Source organism: Alexandromys fortis, unplaced genomic scaffold (genome assembly GCF_014885135.2).
Source record: "Alexandromys fortis isolate MF-2015 unplaced genomic scaffold, M_Fortis_MF-2015_v1.1 scaffold_46, whole genome shotgun sequence".
NCBI classification, from domain to species: Eukaryota; Metazoa; Chordata; class Mammalia; order Rodentia; family Cricetidae; genus Alexandromys; species Alexandromys fortis.
In genome coordinates, this window is record NW_026067919.1 from 9,805,395 (window position 1) to 9,824,363 (window position 18,969).

Consider the following 18,969-nt stretch of genomic DNA (forward strand, 5'->3'; position numbering starts at 1 on the left):
GGCATACGACTTTTGGCCAATGAGTCTGCAACAAAAGGTTCACTCTTTTCGTTGAAACTAAAGAGGGGTGGTATGTAGAAAAACCAAGAAAGGAAAGTAACAATCTTTGCTGAATGTAAGAAACCTCTGCTATCACAATACAATACAGCGAGAAGACTGCAATGACTCAAAGCCGAGACAGCCCAAGAGTTCAAAAGATGAGAGAACATAACTGAAATGTAATTGAGTATCACGGAGCTCTGACGGTTCTGGAGGTGAAAGTAGATAAAGGAGAACCCCCCCCCCCCAGTTTCAACTAGAATATAAGGGAATTTAAATATTTTCAGTTGAATGAGGGAATATTTTGGAGTCCAAGTTTTTTTTTTCATTCATCATGCCAGAATGTGTGTAAACACACAGGTATCAGTGCCCCAGTACATTCTCTTCTTTTTTCTATTTTGTTGTTGAGACAAGGTTTCTCTGTAGCTTTGGAGCCTGTCCTGCTCTTGTAGACAAGGCTGGCCTCGAACTCAAAACTCAGAGAGATCCATCTGCCTCTGCCTCCAGCGTTCTGGGATTAAAGGCGTGCACTGCCACCACCCGACGCTCTCTCTTCTATTTTAAAGGATTTTCCAAGAGATTTAAAATACTTTCAGAAAAATGAATTAACCAAACACTGTATTTGTTGAAATACTTACTGAAGAAGTTCGGTATTTAATGGCTGGTTTAAAAGAAATCTTTTCTTCTTCATAAACAGGTTACCTAATACCTTTTATTTTCGTTTTTTGTTTTTTTTTGAGACAGGGTTTCTCTGTGTAACAGCCCTAGCTGTCCTGGAACTAGCTCTTGTACTTTCAATGGCATTTTGTACGAAGAATGGGAGGCAAAGGAAGAAAAGAGGTAGTGACAGCGATTTGCATTTTCTAAAAGGAGGGAATGGGACTCAGGAGGGTAAACGAGGTCACCCCGCTGAGCCAAAGGTGGATTGAGAATCTTATTTATAGTCCGCTGACTTCAGTTCAGCCGGTTCCCGCCGCTCCTTATCTTAGGGCCGAGGAATTCGCAGGCCCTCAGATCACAGCCACCCCAGGGCCCGGAGGCCGAAACGCGGCTTTCCCTAGTGCTCCCCAAAAACGCGTGCACCTCCGTGTCCCACCCCGCGGGCTAGATCCAGGACCCGGGAGGGTGGGGGAGTAAGAAAGGCGGTGGGGCTACATTTTCTTTTCGATCACAATCCGAACGGGCAACCGATCCCGCAGCACGGGAACTCGGTGCTTTCGGAGCAACCCCACCGCTCCTCACGTGCGGCCCGAGCTTCGGCTCGAGGAGAAGGGGTGTGCCCGCAAGGTCTACTCCACGCAGTCCTGTGCCAGCGGCCCCTCCGTCACGCGGGTGGTGGCGGCGGCGTGCGCGGAAGGCTGGCCCCCCTTCCCGCGGCAACCTGGCGCCCCCATGCCGGCCGCCGGCCCTCCTTCCCGGCAGAGGGGCGCCGTGCTCCACGGGCCCTTCGGGCACTTCCGCCGAGCTCTCGGCCCCGTTCGTGTCCGGGGCGGGGCCGGCGCCCCGGGACGGGTGCGCGCAGAGCTGGCGGGTCCTTCCCAGTGCGCGCGCGCGCCGGCGCCGCTCGCCCGGGCCGCCCCTCCCCCCACGCGCCGCCCCTCCCCCCCCTCTCCGCGAGCTCGCGTCCTCCGCGGCTGAGGCGGCAGAGATTGGAATCTGCTTGCCGGCCGCGCGGAGGAGGAGGAGGAGGAGGGCGGAGGGAGGGAGGGAGGGCGGTTCGAGCTCCCGCGCGAGACGAGGACCGCAGGGCCGCGCGAGGGGCGACAGGGCCCGGGCCGCTGCGCGCCGAGGGCGGAGGCCGAGCCGGGCCCCGGCGCCCCGCGCCTGTCCGTGCCCGCCTGCGCCGAGCGCTGGAGGATGAGTTTCTCGGGATCCCGGTGAGTTGGCGGGTCGCGGAGTGCGGGTGCGCCGCGGGAGACCGGCGAAGTTTGGGGCGACGGTGGCCGCGCGGGGAGGGCCGCGACGCGCCTCGGCGGGGCCTGCGGGAGACCCCGGCCCCGCGGCCCGGCCCGCCTGCGCTCGCCTTTTGTTCGCTTTCCCACCCCTCGGAAGACGCTTCTGGAGTCCTTAAATGGGAAAGGAGCTCTGCTCCCGCTCTGGAGCTGCGCGCCTGAGTCTGGGGCTGGGTCTCGGGATTCTTGCCTTGGGGGGAAAAAAAGAGAGAGAAGGAAGCGTGTTCGGTGCGGGGATGGAGGCCGGACTAAGTGCTCGGCCCGCCCTCCAACTTGGCTGCGGGAGGGCGCCGGGTTTCTCCCTCTGTCCTTGCGAGTTGGTTCACCTGTTGTTCTGCGCGGCCTCCGCTGCCATGTCTGTTGTGATTCTGCATTTGGATTTCGGAAAACTTTGTGCCGGATTGCGTGGACGTCCCCCACCCCTTCCAGACTCCTAGCGGAAAGATTTGGAAAAAAAAAAAAAAAGAAAAAAGAAGGAAGAAAAAGAGAGAGAAACGCGTCAGGGGAGAAGAATAATACTCTTGTGTGTTAGTGCCTGCCGGTTTGTTAGGTGTAAGAGTCCGTCGTGGTGTCGTCGATCTTTTTCATCTGGTTAAAGGGCTGCCGGTTTTCTCTTTTAAACGGTTTACAAACTGTTCTGTGGACACGATACGCGCTCGTGTCACGTCATTTACTTCTTGAGATAACCCTGGTTATTGTATTCTGTGTTGCTTTAGAGGAGGAAACCGAGACGCAGAGGTTAAATAACTTAGAAAAGTGAGCTGGAATTGCACCCAGGGACGTCGTTTTCAAGACTATGACCCCCTTACAAAAGCAAATTGTGCAAAGTTAGGAGCGTCTTCCAGTTCTGCATGAAATTCTGTGTTGCCTGAGTCATAAACGACTTGTGTGTTTGCTCGTGAGGGGGAATTAAAGTTGGGGGATAAAGTAAAAAGTAATTTAATGCTAATTATTCTCAGTTGAACAAAAGGGATGTCGAACCAAAATTAGCTTTTTACGGTCAAAACTAAAATATTAACACTTCTGTAGGAATTCTTATGGAAGGCAGATTAAAACGTGGAATGCGTTTTTCATTGAAGCGATACTTTTGCTTTATATGTCCCTTCTCACATTCTCAGTGGTGCCCTTTCGGGCCTTAAAACTGCCCTCAGGTCTCGCCACCCGTTAAGAGGGCAGCATCCGGTGGGTGCGCTTTGCTTTGGATACCTTCTAGAGGATCCCAAACCACTTCACTAATGAACACCTAGATCCATCTTCTTTTCTACCTATTGCAGCGTGAGCTCTGTAGTCTTGTTGTTGTTATTGTTGGTTTTATAATCAGAGTTTCACTACGTCGTTCAGGTTGGCCTCGAACTGGCAGTATAGACAAGGCTGGTATTTTGGGGTTTTTAAAAGTACGCATGTAATTAGGATCCTTCAGTTTACAAAAACTTTTCTATAGTTTTGCTGTTCTCTCACGCCGTGTTGTGTTTTTTTCCAAATTGTTAACATTTTGAAGTTTTTTTCTTATAAAAGTAATACCTGGTCGTTAAGGAAAAATTGCAAAATAGAGCAAAGTTGAAGTAAAATTAAAGTGCAGTTACCCATAATTCTTTCTGGAGAGAATGCCAGGAGTAGACTTAGTTTTCCTCCCTGGACATTGGTGACCACCCATCGACTTAACTCCTTATTGACAGGATTTCATATTCAAGAAGGAACTGTACAGCCAAATGAGATGGAAACTGTTCTGAGACCCGAAGTGTCTGTTAGGGAGGAACTCAGACTGAGCTACATCCCTAGCTGGGCTGACATCCCACAGAAATGTCCTTGTAGTTCCCTCCTCTGTGTGTTTCCTCAGAGGAGTACGTACTGAGGCTGGGGGGCAACCACACGGGCTTCCTATACTCGTGGAGCTTAAAGTCTAGTGGGGGAGACGTGTGGAAGGAAAGTTCTATGTAATTAAGTGTAATTGTGATGATAATTCAAGTGTAGGGTATTATAAAAGCTTAAAGTGAAGACCTGACCTGGTGCTGGAGTTGCTGAGAGAATCTAGGAAGACCTCTCTAAAAATGTTATTTTGCATCCTGACATAGTTATGAAGGGAGAAAGAATTAGGTGAAAAGGGGGCCTCTGACGTGGTGGTTTTATTCTATTTTTTGCCTTTCTACCTCTATTCTCTTTTCTCCTAATTATTCTAAATGGTTTCCAGGTTTCACTTTTAACATCACTTAAAAAAAATGGTTCCTAGGAATTATTACGTTTATTCTGTGTGTACTGCCTTGGCACACCAGTGGAGGCCAGAGGGCACCTTGTGGGAGTGAGTCTTTGATTTCACCACATGTGTTCTGGGAGTTCAGGTCCTCCAGCTGGGATGGTGGCAACCACCTTTCCCTGATGAGCCTTCTGACTAGTTCTCCCATGAATTATTGTTCAGATTTTTCTGTCTGATTATTTCTAAAATTCTGATTTGCCTTCTGAGCTTGACGCCTTCTGGTTGCTTTATGTAAGAAACTATACCTGGTAGTCTAGTTCAGATGAGCTCTTCCTTAGCGGTTGGATTATGGTGCTACCTGTTCCTGTTAACGCAGCATGTCCTTCCTGAGTCTAGTCTGTAGCCAACATCTGTAGCTCCTTTCTTTCTTTCCTGATACCGTGACTCTTCTTTTTATTCCTGCCAACTCTGATACAAGTCTTAGTTTGTGCTGCTGTTGGGATTATAATGTTTAGACTGACTGGATAACTTTCCTTCTTGTTCTCTTTTCAGGAAAGAGCAGTTTGAATTGGGATTATTGCCCTTGAATGAATTTTAGAGTTTCATATTTGTTAAGATTTGTTTTTATTTTTAATTAGTCATATGCATGCATGTCTCTGGGTGGGCTTGTATGTGCTTGTGAATGTGGGTGTACAGGAAGGTCAGAAGAGAGGGTGTTGGGTTCCTTGGAGCTGCTGGGGTTTCAGGCAATTGTGAGCAACTCAGAGTCGATCCTGGGAAGCAAAACTTTGGCCCTCTGAAAGAACAGCAAGAGCTCTTACTTTCTGAGCCATCACTTTAGCCCTGGGTTTTGTATTTTTTTTTCCCCAGGAATTTATTTCTTGAGTTTTTCTATAAACAATTTGTTTTGAATATATTCATCCTCCAGACTCCCAGATTCACCCTTCACCTTCATCTCCCTATGCACCCAACTTTGCCTTTTCTTTTTTAAAATAATTTCTTTGTTGTTGTTTTTCGAGACAGAGTTTCTCTATGTATAGCTCTAGCAGTCTTAGAACTCGATCTGTAGACCAGGCTGGCCTTGAACTCAGATCTACCTGACTCTGTCTACCAAATGTTAGGATGTGTGCCACCACTGCCTAAAATTTTTTTAAAAAATAAACTCATCGTTCAATTTGTGTTGCTCAGCTACTCTTGAGTCAGGCCTGCCTTGAAGTATGGTCAGCCTACCAGGGACCATGCCATTGGATAAAACTGACACCCCCTCTTAACAGCTATCCAATGTAGTAACTCCTCAGCTACTGGTGGGATTTCATGTCCACCCCTCACCCCCATGTTGGGATTTTGTCTGGTTTGAGTTTGTACAGGTCTTATGCATGCTGTCATAGCCTCTGTGAGTTTCTTTGTGCAAGTGCCATGTTGTGTTCAGAAAAAAACACCATTTCCTTGAAGTTGTTCACCACCTCAGTCTTCCCGGTCATCTCCTTTTACAAGATCCTTGAACCTTTCTTGGAGGGGTGTGATATGTTGGTTCTGTTTAATGTTGAGCACTCCGGGTAGCACAAATTCTAGTTGGTCTTAATAATAAAGACACAGAGTCAGATATATGGGTTAATGCTGAAGATCACAGAAACAGAGCGACCAGCCACTAGAGAGTTCTTTTACCTCTACCAGTGCTCAGACCAAAGGGGCAGTCCTGTCCCTCAGACTGCATCTCCAGACTCCATCTATCTCCACCAAACCTCAGACTGCACTGAGCTCCTGTTTCCACCCGCCACATCACTCCTGTCTCCACCTCCCAAGTGATGGGAACACCTTTGTGTGAGGGTTCTCTTTTAAACAGATTCAATCTTGTGTAGACCAGGGTGGCCTTGAATAGAGATCCCTCTGCCTCATTCTTCCTAGGCCTGGGATTAAAGGTGTGTGCCACCACTCCCTGGCCTCCAATGATTCAGCTCCAGTCTTTTACTCTCCTCTGCACATTCACCAGTTGTGGGGCTCTGTGTGAATTCCCATCTATTGTAAGAAGCTTCTTTGATGAGGACTGAGAGAGGGACGGATCTGTGGGTAGAGCAATAAGTCATTAGCAGATATTTTAGTACTAGGTCTATTTAGCAAAATATTGATAGTAAGTTCTCCACTAGGGTCCTCAGTTTCTTGGCCCTGTTAACAGTGCTAGGCATGGATTCCATGTCACGATGGAATAAAATGTTTATTTGGAGTTTATTTGGTTTTCATGTAGTTCCCCCTTCCACTTTAATTTCTACTATATTTGTCTCCTGTGTAGCTCAGGGTTGGTGGAATCCCATGGAAAAGAAAACTGTCCACTGTATTTTATTTATTTGTTCTTGTTAAGGGACAGAGTCTTGTATTGTTCAGGCTGGACCCAAATTCCTGGGATAAATCTTGCAAGTAGCTGGGAATTCAGCTGCCTGTCATCATATCCAGTTTATATTTAGTTTTTCAAAGTAAATTATAAGACAGGTGTGATGGTGCATACTTGAGCCCAGCATTTTCGAGATGGAGGCAGAGGGGAATCTGAAGCTCAGGACCAGCCTGTTAAACCAAAAACAAGGACACTGTGGCGCACACATTTAATCCCAGGTCTGAGAGGCAGGTAGGTTTCAAAAATTCAAGGCCAGCCTGGTCTACGGAGTTCGAGAACAGCCAAAGATACACAGAGAAACCCTCTCTTGAAAAACAAACAAACAAACAAACAAAAAACAAACAAAACAAACCTAAAACAAGTAAACATAAAAATGTCTTTGAATTTTTTAAATTAAATTATTATTTTAATGTGTGCCAATCTTCACCCAGTATTTTATTTTTATTTTTTCAAGACGGTTCTTTTTATACCTCAGGCTGGCCTTGAACTCACAGAGATCTGCCTGCTTCTGCCTCTTGAGTGCTGGAATTAAAGACACATGCCACCAGAGTTCCAGGGTTCTTAAAAATAGAGTTGGGAGCCAGGCTGTGGTGGTGCACTCCTTTAATCCCAGCACTTGGAAGGCAGAGGCAGAAAGATTGCTGTGAGTTCCAGGACAGCTAGGGCTACACATTGAAACCCTGTCTTGGAAATGTTAAGATAAATGAACAAATAAAGTTGAGTCTGTCTTTGAAATCACAGCACTCTGGAGGCTCAGGTAGAAGAATTAAGAATTCGAATTAAGAATTCGAGGTCAATCGTCCCCCCACCCCCACCCCGCCCAACAATGTGCCAAGAGATCTTAGAGTTTTTTTTTTTTTTTAAGAGCATTAGTTAAGGGGTTTAAGGAAATTGATAGGCAGTGGAATTCATCTCAGTTTGGGCTTAGTGAATCCCTAAATCAGGTTCATCTGGGCAGTTAAATATAGAACTAATGAATAGAAATTGAATACACATTGGAATTCTTTTTGAGTGTTTCACTTTTCCTCTTGTTATGGACTTCATTGCTCTTCCTTTTATACTGTTCATGAACCTTGTTTTCGTACCGTATAGATTCACAGTGCTAGTCTAAGTAGTGGTGCTTGGCTCATCTGGCTGTAATATGATTCCAGGGGGCTGAGGTTTGCCAGGAGTAGGGAGAAGACATCAGCTTTGCCCTTTGGGAGAATAATTATTCACTGAAGAATCAGTTTGAAGAAAGACCTGAAGACCCTGGAACTTGCAAGATTGTTTTAATGAGCTGGGCTGTAGAGGAGAGGAGGACAGTGGAAGGAAATTATGGCAAGACTTGGTTAACCGTACAGATGAGAAAGGGCAGGATTTGCTTAAGACTGACTCCCAAGTTCTAGCTGGGGAAGCAGAGTGATTTGAATTGATGACTGAGATGAAAAAAATGTGGAGGAAGGGCGTGTCTGTGGTAAAATAGTGTAGTTTTTGCATTGATTGATTGTGTGCCTCTGTGGGCATACATGTGCCATCACCCCAGTTCTCTACCATGTGGGTTCTGGGCATTGAACTCCATTGGGCAGACTTGGTGGCAAGTGTATTTATCCAGTGGGCCACCTCTCTGGCCCCAATAGGTGTATTTTTTATTTTTATCTAAGGAGTCTAAAAACAATCAAATAGAGGTTTCTGGGGCCCAGGCTGCAGCTGAGTGGTAGAGTGCTTATATGTGTAGGTATGAAGTCCTGGGTTCAATCTCTAGCATTAAATTCTTTTTAAAGATGTTTTTGACAACTGTATATATGGTCCTGGAATTTTACAAAGGTTTGGGCTGGAGGAAGACAATATGGAGTGATTATCATGTAGATTATGTGTGTGTGTTTGTGTTTGTGCTTTTGTTTTTCAAGGCAGGGTTTCTCTGTGTAGCTTTGGAGTCTGACCTGGAACTCGCACTGTAGACCAGGCTGTCCCCGAATTTACAGAGTTTCACCTACCCTGCCTCTCGTGTTCTGGGATTAAAGGCGGGAGCCACCACTGCTCGGCTTAGGTTGTACCTTTTAACAGAAGGATTGATTGGGTGGTTCTCAAAAGTAACTTGCTTACAGTTTGACAAGCCCAATATATATTAACTTTAAGAGAAGAAAGACCCTGCCATATTAAGACAAATGAACAGCTATAAAAAAAGTGACTGGATCTAGTGGTGGTATTAGAGTGATATCTCTGCTTTTCACATTTTGGGGTTCACTTTTTGGCCAAGGCATTTATCTGGCAGAGGAGGGCCTCTGGTAACTAATCCAGGCCAACCTAGACCTGACTGTTGTGGATTCAGAGCAGTGGAAGGAAACCTTTTCTAGTTGTATAAATCTGTCTCTTGCAGAGATGCTTATGCACGTATGTGAAGGATGGAGTGTCCTTGGTGTCTGGGCCTTCCTTACATACCTGCTTGAGCACTGAGCTTTTAAACACCACCATAGTGGCCTTTCTAGAACCATGTTGGGTGGGCAAGTGGTAGTTTTTACCAAATAAAAGATGATGCTAGATAGATAAGGCTACATCCACTTTGGTTCTTATTCTTAGCCTTCTAAAGGTCATTTTTTTTTTTAAGAATCTGAAGAAAAAATAATTTTGGAGCAATTTTATGGCTATTCTATGGGCTTCCCAACGTCTCCTGGTATATTCATCAAAGATTCTAAGTAGCAACAACTTAAGGCCTAAGTAGAGAAGACTGACATTAAGCAGTCGTTTAACTGTAGTTAGGTTATTACTCGGGAGGTTTAGAGATCTTACAACAGAGTGTGACAAGGAACCTTGCTGTTTAGAACAAGGCACATAGAGGAGAGGGAAGATGTTTGTTTTAAAAGCAAACGTTTTTGTTGGCTTTTTTTTTTTAAATTATGAGAGCAGTATATCCAGTATGGATAATTTAGTAACTATGAAAAAAGGTCCAAAACGCAGAAAGAGTGATGACTGGGCTTCAAGGTTGATGGTGAATGTCTAGTGCTGTCTCTACTGCAGAGTAGCTGTGCAGTCTTGTGTATCACACAGAACTGCTGGGATCTGTGGCTTCCTGGTCTCGAAAGTGAAAGAGAACATGTGACCTTTCAGGTCTTTTTCCTACTGCAGAGAAAGAAAAGAGGACTCATCTTGAGGGGAACCTGCGTTCTGTGCCAGGTATCCATGGCCTGGAGGGAGAGAACCTCCTACAAGTTGTCCCCTTACCTCCACGGGTGTGCATTGTCCTCTCAAATAAATAAAGGTAGTTAAAAAAAAAATTAAAGGAAGAAAAATCCATGACTTCAGTGCAGAGCAGCTAGCTGCTGATATCACAGGTCATATTGTGCTTTGGGTCCTGATGGCTGGATTCCTGACTTCTGCCAGAAAAGCCCCTTTTAGCCTTGGCAGTGTTTGCAAGACAGGGGAATGGAATGGTGCCAGGTAGTGATGGCGGCGGCCAAGTGGCTGTGTCCTCAGTGGCTGAGTAGTCAGTGCACACCTTTAGTCCTAGTACTGGGGAGGCCGAAGCAGGTGGATATTTGAGTTTGAGGCCAGAGTGGTCTACAGAACAAGCTCCCGGCAGCCAGGGCTACACAGAAAAAGAGAAAAGAAAGAGTACTTCGACTCACCATTTGTGTTTGCTTAAAAAAAATTTTTTTTTGCGGGGGGGGGGGGGATGTGTGTATTTCTTATTAGCTTACAATATAAAATCTAAATCATCTGAGACTACCTTTCTCTGGCCCAGTCTGCATTTCCTGTGGTGTTCACTTCCTACTTACTACCTTGGTAGCTTAAGTTGCCTGCAATATACCTTTTTGGATTTGCATTCTAAGTCTTCGGATCTGTATTGATCACTACAGTACTCCTATTGCATGTGGCTGTTAGACCTTTAAAATGTGGCTAGTCTGAATTATGTCATGGTTTGTAAATTAAGTTACACACCAGCCATTGTCATAGTGCAAAAATGTGAAATACCTTGTGCTTTCAAAATGTTGATTGCATATTGAAATGCTACTTTGAATACATTGGGTTAAAGAGATTATTATTTTGTGGGTTTTTCTTGTTTTATTTTTGGCAGTCTCCCTTTGTTGCTCACAGTAGCCTTGAACTCTGAACTCACAGTTGTCTCAGCTTTCTTAATTCCGGGATAACCGGTGTATGTTTATTGCACCTGACTTTTTTCTTTAACCCCTCCTTTTTTTCCTGTTAGCAGAAGATACACATCTGTGCCTAAAATTAGGTAGGGTGATATGAGACTCTTTTATGATCTTTACCTCCCATCACCATTGATGAATGCATAGGAATTACTGTACTTTCTTTTCCATTGTCTTTGTTTCTTCTATTCTTTTCCTCCCCTATCCAAAAATAGGCCATTTAAAAACAACAACAACTTTGTTTTCATTGACTATATATGGGCAGAATTTTATGTCAGTGTGTTTTGATTTTCATTCTTTTAAAATAATTGGTATTCCATTTTATGGATACAGTTGCATTTTATTTGCTTTTGAGATAGGGCCTTACTATATAACAGTGGCTGGCCTTTACTGACCTTGAACAAGTGGCGCCATCCAGTCTCAGTGTCCTGGGTGATATGATTGCATGCATGTGTTCACCATTACCAGTCCCCTATTGATTAATGCTAAGATTGTTTTTCCAGTTTTATTCTCTTGTGTTATAAATAGTTCTATCTCATTCTGTGAAACTATTTTGTAGATTAAATTATTAAAGAATGTGTCTACTCAAAGAGAAGGTGCACAAACTTCACGGAGAGTAACTGTTTGCTGTGGCAGATCTTCACAGCTTCAATCCCCACTAACAATGTTTGTGTGTCTTCTTCCCCATTACAGTTATCAGTCTATTTTCACTTTGCTCATCTGCTGAAGAAGTTACTCCTGCTACAAAGTTTCTTCACTGCTCTGATAATTAGCTTATGCTCTGAATTTGTCATAAGCTTTTCGGTGTATGAATTTTGTCCTACAGTATTTTGTATTGCTGAGAGTGCAAATGAAATACCTTGTACAATGAAAGTTCACATATTTGTGTCTGTTAATGGCAACAGGGTCCAAAGTATGTTTCTGTGTCATAAAATTATTTTGACCTAAAGGCATTTGCAGATAGAATTTTGTCTCAAATTCCTTACTTGCCTAAAGCAGAGCTTTCCAAAAGAACTCACTTGTCATAAGGTCTTAAAGCTCCTATGGGGACTCGAGTTTTCACAAAGCTCTTCCTTTTGGGATTTTGAAACCAGGGAAGATTGAGTCTTAGCAGAGAGAATTTGTTACCACACATAATAGACACTGCTACAAAACTGTTAACTCTGTCTCTGAATCACCACTTAGGGTTCCTAAAAGTTACTTGTCTTTATGCTCTGTCACTTGGGCTTTCTTGGTAAGATACAGTGTTCCAAATTCTTAGGACAATGTGTGTGCCTGTGTGTGTGTGTGTGTGTGTGTGTGTGTGTGTGTGTGTGTGTGTGTGTGAGAGAGAGAGAGAGAGAGAGAGAGAGAGAGAGAGAGAGAGAGAGAGAGAATGAGTTTAATTCTTAGGTTCTAGTTGTTGAACCTAAAGAAAGTAAATTTTTTTCCTGTTCAGTAATGGCTAGATTCACCCCTACCCCAGCATCCAGATAAAGATAAACAAAGTGAAGTTTCTCTAAAAAAATACTTTAAAATAGTATTATATGTAAAATTTGTTCATAGTTTTCAGCTAAAAAAAGAAAAAATATGTAAAAATACTTTAAGCTTGTGTAAAGTTGCTTTAAACTGAATTTTCTAAAATCTGTTGTTCTCCAAAACTAAAGATTTACTGAGTAAGGTTGAATATACTTTAGATGTACTTCTCTACATACTTCTCCTACCCCTTTGTATATTCCTGCAGCTGTAATGCTATTCTTAAATTTTTAATTTACATTTTTATGTGCTTTACTGTTCTGCCCACATGTATTTATGTGTGAATGTGCCAGCTCCCCTGGAATTAGGGTTACAGATAGTTATGAGCTGCTGTGTGGGTGCTGGGAATTGGGCCCAAGTTCTCTGAAAGAGCGGCAGTGCTCTTAATTGGTGAATCGTCTTTCCAACCCTCATGCAATGCTAGGTTTAAAAATGGAGTGGCATAATGACTTGACTCTGAGTCCTTGTTCTTAAAATTATTTTCATAGCATCTTATCAGTTTGCATAAAAGAGTAAATGGTTTGTCCAGGTTCTTTGGTCATAACATTGAGAAGGAATGACAGAGTCATTGATTTAGGTTAAATTTCTTTGAGATTTTCTTTTGTGTGTGTTTGTCTGAATGTATGTCTGTGTCATGTGTATGTACTTACTACTCACAGAGGTCAGAAGAGGGCATCGTGCCTTGGGACTGGAGTTACTGACCTTTGTGGCCTGCTTGCCATGTGGGTGCTGGGAATTGACTTCTAATCCCCTGAAGAACAGTTAATGCTCTTAACCACTGAAGCATCTCTAGCCACCATCACCTACAATTTTTTAAGCCTGGAATTTGGTATGTGGACCAGGCTGGTCTTGAACTCAGAGATCTGCATGCCTCTGCCCCCTGAGTGCTGGCATTAAAGTTACCACACTTCTTGTACCATGTGGGTCCCTGGGACAGTACTCCAGTTGCCAGGCCTTCACAGTACGTGCCTTTACTCATGAACTGTCTTGCTGACTTCTAAGTTTAATTTTTACACAAAGAAGCTACTAATTTCTTTTCTTTTCTTTTGGAGTTAGGGTCTTGCTATGTACTTCAAGCTGTCCTCAAAATGAAAATTTAGCCCTGTATAGTCTCAGTCAGTCCTCAGCCTCCTGAGTGCTAGTATTACAAGCACCTATTACTACCCTTGCTTATTTATTTATTGACAGGATCTGTGTAGCTTTGGCTGGCCTGAAATTCACAGAGATCTGTTTGCCTCTGCCTCTTGAGTGCTAGATTGTACCACCATACCCTACCCTGGCTGATTTCTTTAATACTAGTACTTGGGAGGCAGAGGCAGGTGGATCTCTGAGTTCAAGGCCAGACTGGTCTACAGATCAGAGTTCCAGTACAGTCAGAAATGGCTAAACAAAGAAACCCTGTCTCCAAAAAATAAATAAGTAAATAAAAATCTGCCATGTGTGATAGTTCACACTTTTAATCCCAGCACTTGGGAGGCAGAGGCAGGTAGACTACAAAGTGACCAGCCTGGTCTACAAAGTGAGTTCCAAGGCAGCCAAGGTAATATAGAGAAAACTTGCCTCAAAACAACCAAAACAAAACAAAAAAAAAAAAACAAAATAAAAATAGAAATCAACCAATTTTGATAATGGTTACAGAGACTTTTCTTTAATCTGGATACCCAGACACTAAAATTTAGAAAAGACTTGGTTTATTTATGTTTAGTTATTATTTTATGGGCATTGGTGTTTTGCATGCTTGTATGTCTGTGTACCATGTGTATGCCTGGTGACCATAGAGTCCAGAAAAAAAAATGTCAGATCTCCTGGAACTGGAGTTACTGACAATTGTGACATGCCTTATGGATGTTGAGGATTGAACCCAGGTCCTTTGGAAAAGCAGCCAGTGTAATGTCTGACCCCCTATGTTAAGTCATTTATGTTTATTGTGCTGTGTACTGTATACTCTGTTTACCATATTTAATGCTTTCACCCCAAGAGTTAAAACTCTTTTGGGCCGGGTGGTGGTGGGATTTAATCCCAGCACTCGGGAGGCAGAGGCAGGCGGATCTCTGGGAGTGTTCCGTGGAGTTGTCCACTTCCTCTGACTCGTAAATCATTCTGCATCCTCTTCTGCATAGATTCCTGAGCCTTGAGAGGAGGGATGTTGTACAGAGCCATTTAATTGCAGCATTTGGGAGGCAGAGGCCGGCAAATCTCTGTGAGCTTGAGGTCAGCCTGGTCTACAAAGTGAGTTAATTCCAGGACAGCCAGGGTGGTTACACAGAGAAACTCTGTTTCTGACCCCTCCCTCCCAAAGTAGTTGGCTAATCATGTAATGTTTGTGTTGTAATGTTTGAGGCTAGCCTGGTCTACAGAACTGAAAAAATTGAAAAGTTAAAATTTCTTAAGTAATATACTAAAAAATAACATCTATAAATACCAGTTTTGAAACTTTAAATTGAAATTATTACCTAATGTTGCTACCCTAATTTAAGATTTTAAGTAAGCCTCTCTTGGTGCTTGAAACTAAAAAGTAAGAAACTTCAAAGTAGGGAATAGTATCTGAATACAAAGTTTTGAAGATGTGACTGCGAGTTATATATTCAGTTACGTCCTTCCCTACACTTTTTTTCCCTTCAAGAGAAGGTTTCTCTGTGTAACTGCCTGGCTGTCCTGGAATTTGGACTGTACCAGGTCGGCCTCTGCCTTTCAGTGATGGGATTAAAGGCGTGAGCCACCACCCCCAGCAAGATGTGTAGCCCAGGCTGGCCACGATCTCACAATCCTCCTACCTTTCATCCTTCAACAAACCCTACTGACCTGGCCTTTCTACATTCTTGTTATTTGTCAGTTTTGTAGCTTTTAAGTTTTAAAACATGTTAAAGTGTTTCAAACCTGACTTATTATTTTATTTTTTTGCAATGATGGATTAAAGTAGAATGAAATGTGGGAAGGTAGAACCTAAACTAAGGGAGTTAAAAACTAGGTGTTGGTGAACATCCAGACCCTCTAGTTTGAACAGACTCCCAACATGTACTGGACAGCTGTGCATTCTTTATTCATGGGTTCTGCTACATAAATAGCAAGGCTCATGTTTTTAAAAGAAAAATATGTCTGAAATATAATATTTCATATCAGTAACTATAATTTAATTCTTTTAAATGTACATTTAATTCATCTCTAAGTTTGCTTTCATTTCTTAGGAGTCATGCAGATTTTTTTCTAAAAATAACAATACTTTTAGGGGATTAAATTTAGATTTCCTGCTTATATCATCAGTGCCCAAATCAATATTTTATGAAATTATACATCAGAAGCTCTTCAGTGGTACTGACATGTGATGCTCTTGTATACTGTTTTCCCCCTTCTTTAGGATTCCAGGATGATCTTGGACCTTGGGCCAAGACTAGGTTATGAGACGGCATGGAAAAACTTTAGATAATTAGTAGCTGGGAAGATGTAGAAAAGGTTGTCGGGCACACACTTTTCAAGGGCAGTTTTTTTTTTTTTAAAAATAAGACTTCAAAAATAATGAATGGCTTTTATATTACATAAGTTTAAGGAAAAATTAAAAAGTAAAGGAGAAGCTAGTCATAATTAGACTAGCAAAATCAGATGAAGACAGCTGAGAGAACTTGTGATCAAGCAATCAAAAACAGGTGTGTTAAATTGTAGAATAAAAGTAGCTCAAGGATTGCAAGGTAATTTTACACTCAGAAATCTGTGATATCATTTACACTATAAAATAAGGAAGACCAATTTATTTTAAGAACAAAAATAGTTATGAGTATTAGCTCCTACTGAGTGCATCTTTAATGCCATTGTTACTAATAGAGGCTTTAGCTATTGCAATATTAGAACCTAAAACAAAAAGCATAAGACTGGGGAGATTGCTTAGTAGCACTTAATGATTTATTCCCTGCATGTCAGGAGACACACAGCATGTCAGGAGTTCACAGGAGACCCGGAACCCTTTGCTGCAGAGGGATCTGATGCCTCTGGCCTCCGTGGGTACTGACAGGGATGCATACACATAATTTAAAAATAAATCTCTGTTTTTAAAATGTGTATGTGTGTTTTCATTTGAGGAGATAGAATTTATCAGTGTGCTTTGCCAGACATACAGTCTATGTAAAAGTCAAGATGGTCAGCTGAGAAACTAATTAAATGAGTAGTCTATGAATTTGGTGAATAAGAGGTTTCGTATAGACCAGCAATCGCCAATTTGAGACGTTAAACAGTTGCTATATTTGCTATGTGTGTCTGCTGATCTTTGGCCTACTGGGCAGTTTTCCATCCCAGACATGTTTTGAATGGTGTGAGAGCTCTGAAAGATAAAAGTCCCAGTGTCCTGCTTACCTCTACAGAGAAAGTCCTTTGTTTTGAAGAGTTGGTGGCAGGCAGAAGTCTGGCTGCTTTCTGAGTGCACCTAGAGAGCCCAAACTACCATCTGGTGTACATCTCACTCTGTTATAAAAATAAACTTTAAAGAAGTTTATAGTCAGAGGGCGTGTATCCCTGAGTTGTCTGGGATCTGGAGGCTGTAGATCCTGCTGTCTTGCTAGAAGAATACCAAAAAATACACTGAGAGAAATGGAAGGGGTTCCTCTAAAACTAACTTTTTCAAACAATGTAACCATGGGGCTAGAGAGTTAAGTGCTGCTCTTTGAGAAAACTGAAAATCTCCCCAGCACCCAGATCAGGTGGTTTAAAACTGCCTTTACTCTCCCCGCAGGGGATCTGATGCCACTTTCTTGCCTCCAGTGCTATCTGCCTGCACATATGATGCACAAATTACTTACATATCAATTACAAAAAAAAGTAATCCTGGGCATGGTGGCGTTTGCTTTTAATCTTAGCACTTAGGAGGCAGAAGCAGGCCAATCTCTTGAGTTCAAGGATACTCTGGTCTACCTACCAACCTACTCCAGGACTGCCAGGGCTGCACAGAGAAACCTTATTTTGAAAAAACAAAAAACGAAAATAAATCGTAAAACAAATTTCTTAAAATGTAGCATATACTTAATAGTTAACACCGAATTCTGTCAGTATATAAAAAGTGAACTTTCCCTAGGCTCATTACTTTCCCTTTTTCTCAGTTTACTTCTCATTGGTTAATTACTGTTACTATTATAGGTATTTGTGCTGGCTAGTCTTATATCAACTTGACATAAACTAGAGTCATCTGAGAGGAGAGAACTCCAGTTGAGAAAATGCCTCCATAAAATTGGGCTGTAGGCAAGCCTGTAGAGTATTTTCTTAATTAGTGATTGACAGGGGTGAGGAGGGTGGGGAGATGGAGGGTGAAGGGGTAGCCCATTGTGGTTGGGGATACCCCTGGGCTGGTAGACCTGGGTTCATAAGAAAGCAGGCTGAATAATCCATGAGGAACAAGCTTGTAAGCAGAACTCCTCCATGGCTTCTGCATCAGCTCCTGCATCCAGGTTCCTGTTTGATTAGTTCCTGCCCTTATTTCCTTTGATAATGAACTGTCATATGAAAGAATAAGTGAAATAAGCCCCTTTCTCCCCAAGTTTTTTGATTATGGTGTTTTATCTTAGCAATAGAAACCCTAACTAAGAATCCTAAATTTTTCTCCCCACTAATGCAAATATATATCTAATTTTTTGGCATTTTATATAAATGGTATTGTGTATTTTGTGTTGTTGCTTGGGATGTTTTTTTTTTTTTTTCTGTTTGACAGTTTATCTCATTCTCTTTCTTTTTCTCTTTTGATAGTTTTGCTATGTAGTCTCTTCTGGTTTGAGCATGCTGTGATCGGTAGTGCTGAGATTACCATCATAGGCCTGTGCCACCATGCCCACTTCCCTTGTTTGTTTAACCCCACTCTGAGTGTTATTCCCTTACAGCTCATAGATTCCCTTTGACAGCTCCATTGTTTCCACCATTCCAACTCAGTGTTCTAGGAAGCCTTGCACTGTTTGAGGCTCCTCCACTCCACTTCCCAGACTACTATTTCCATATGGTTAAGATAAAATATATAATATTATAAAGAGAATCAGCCATATTACTTTAAGAGCTGTTTAATAACATAGCTCTTAGAGTAATGACATTTTTTTTTAGATAGAATGATATGTTTTGGGGGCCCTGCATGTGTGGGTACATGTTTATATGCACCTGTGTGAGCAGGTAAGAAGTGTTGGCTTTGAAATCATTTGTGGGGACTAGGAATATAGTTCAGTTGGCAGAGGGCTTGCCCAGAATGCACCGTGCATTCCATCTCCAGCCCCACTAAAACCAGTCTGGAAGTGCATGCAAGTCATCCCAGTACTTGAGAGGTGGAGGCAGGCAGTTCAAAGTCCTCATTGGTTTCAAAGGAAGTTCAGAGCTAGCCTAGACTACCTAACCTGCAAGAAAGAAAAGCAGAGTGAATAAGTCATTCACGAAAGACCACATATTGTATGAATTTATAAGAAATGTTAGGAAAAGGCAGATCATTAGAAGAAAAAAATAGCCTACTGGGGTGCTGACAGTGGGAGTAGTAAAGATCTTTGTTTTGATGTGCGCAGTGTGTGTGTGTGTGTGTGTGTGTGTGTGTGTGTGAGAGAGAGAGAGAGAGAGAGAGAGAGAGAGAGAGAGAGAGAGAGAATGAGAATGTTTTGGAATTTAATTAGTAGTGATCTTTTGTGTATATACTTTAAGTTATCAAATGGGGGAATTTTATGCTATGTGAATTTCATATTTCCAAAAATGAATCAAACCTTCAAGAATCCTTAAAATGATTGGAGCTGGAGAGATGGCTCAGCAGTTAGG

At 42.6% G+C, this 18,969-nt stretch overlaps 1 protein-coding gene across 2 annotated transcripts in view; it reads left to right on the forward strand.

Moving 5' to 3' along the window:
• Nucleotides 1-1,653: 1,653 nt before the first annotated feature.
• The window catches only part of Bmpr1a (bone morphogenetic protein receptor type 1A), a 102,194-nt gene continuing 84,878 nt past the window's right edge, over nt 1,654-18,969 (forward strand). For both annotated transcript variants that reach the window (XM_050140607.1, XM_050140606.1), the window contains exon 1: nt 1,654-1,916. The gene's annotated coding sequence lies outside the window, so the exon portion shown is untranslated. The remainder of the gene's footprint in view (nt 1,917-18,969) is intronic.